We start from the raw sequence: 2,256 nt of genomic DNA on the forward strand, positions 1-2,256 counted from the left end.
TTTAAATTCAATGTAGGTTTCAATAAAACTATAAAATTCTAATACTTGAGGATAATCATACTTCAGATAAATAATGTTAAACCCACAGAAGGCAATTGAAAATATAAGCAAAATAAACCGATGATCTTCCTCGTCTTCAAAATAGTAGAGTCTTCTATACCTATATTTCATTTTAAGTAGTATGAATCCCTAAAAGAGATAATTTAAATAAAAATAATAACAATTTGAAAGTGATGCATAATCTGTTAGTATCTATCTGAATATGAGAAACATTTCTTCCAAAATTTAAATGAATTGCCCAGATTAATAAAAGTATTTTATGGCTACAAATCATACCCCCTTTGAACAATTAAGAGTTGCCTTGTAGGTGCCACAATTAATTATTCATTTGAAAATAATTCAGGGTTTGAAAGAAAAGATCTAAAGGAAAATTCAGGACAGATCCGGTACCAAGAATGGGGTATTAAGAAAACCCACCACATGCTCAGCACAGACCTTGCAAATCCCTAGTTATTCTAGCTCAGAAAAAGGTAGAGAAACAAAGCTAACTTCTTTTGCCTTTAATTTAAGAAGAAATGAACCTTTTTTGTCTTACCACAACGAATATCAAATTTACACAAAACCTTGGCTCATCAAAAAGTAGTCAAGGCATAAAATATTATTCAACATTACAATAAAAATTTTATAAAACTCAGACTATATCAAAGCCATTTCTGCAGGTGCTCCATTCTGGATAAAAATGTCCATAGGAGGAAGCCAAAATTTAAATAAGGACCAAGGCACCCCTCCCATTTGCACTGGGGCTATTTTATCAGCTGAGCTCTGGGAAAGACACTGCCGCCCTTGAAATCAGATAAAAATGCTTTAGGGGCCCCCTGGTGGTGATTTATGGACCTTGACCATCAGATAAAAAGGACCATGAATGGAATGAGTTAAAGCAGCCAGGGGACAAGACCAGGTTCTACAAACTGTTATCTTGTCTACATGACTCAGCCTTTTCAGTGTGTACAGTTTGTCCATCCCAACCACAGTTGATTCAATCTCTCTCTGCATCCCACCCCCTCTGATTTTTTTCTCCACACCACAGGCAGTTTTTTAGTCTTTTGTTTTTTGTTTTAATGAAAATATGATAATATCATTCTCTGCCCTTCAATGGCTTTCAAATTAAGTTGACTTTAGAATTAAACTGAAAAATCTAATTTAACCTGATTTACAAGTCCTGGAAGGCACCGGCTTCCACCTACCTTACCATCCTCACCTCATGTTGCTCTCTGTCTCGCTCCGAGTACCAGCCACATGAACTTCTTTCAACTGTTGAACTGTCCTGACTCCATCCTCCAAGGACATTTACCGTGCTGCCTGACACTACACCCCTCCACCCCTCCCCTCCCCTTTTGCCTAGTTAACCCCGACTCATCATTCAGCCTTCAGGTGAGGTGTGACTTGTCCTGAAAAGTTCCTTGTCGCATGCATACTTGTATTTCTCGAATCCGTGAGACCCAACACTTTTTACGACAAACATTTTGTCATGCCTCCTTTAGTGTCTTAAAATTAAATTTACAAATCCTATAACCTCCCTATAAATATAATTTTTAGAACACTCAGTGTAGTGCCCAAAATGTAATGTAAAGCAGAAATTAAAGGAAAGTCATTAATAATAAAAAGTAATCTCTATATTTCAACGTGTAAATGATTAGTCATGGCCACATAAAAAGATCCAATAAAGTAATCACATGTTTGCATAGGATTCCATATATAGAATGAAAGAGCTCCAAATGCAGACCAACACAGATTTGCTGTTGGTGACTCAAATACCATCTGCAGCTCTGCCCCCAGCGACGTGATTTTCCAAAACGGTGAGCAACTCTTATGAAAGTTGCAAACAAAATAAAGTACAATCTTCCTTCCACTTACACTGAGGTTACATTCTTGGAAAATTCTATGTACGTTAAAATCATGCAAAAATACTTTGTATTTCTATGGAAAGGGAGTTCAGTTCCAAACTCAGATAATCAAACGCATAAGCATTCAGAAAGACATTGGAAAGTCACGTGTGAAGAGGCGCCTGAGTGGCTCAGTCGATGAAGTGACTGCCTTTGGCTCAGGTCATGATCTCAGGGTCCTGGGATCGAGCCCTGCATCAGGCTCCCTTCTCAGAGGGGGGGCCTGCTTTTCCCTCTCCCTCTGCTCCTCCCCCTGACTGTGCTCACTCGCTCTCCCACTCTCTCTAAAATAAATAAATAAAATCTTAAAAAA

The sequence above is a fragment of the Callorhinus ursinus genome, unplaced genomic scaffold, assembly GCF_003265705.2.
Source record: "Callorhinus ursinus isolate GAN/ISIS: 27379988/994484 unplaced genomic scaffold, GSC_fseal_2.0 scaffold2, whole genome shotgun sequence".
In the NCBI taxonomy this organism is placed as follows: domain Eukaryota; kingdom Metazoa; phylum Chordata; class Mammalia; order Carnivora; family Otariidae; genus Callorhinus; species Callorhinus ursinus.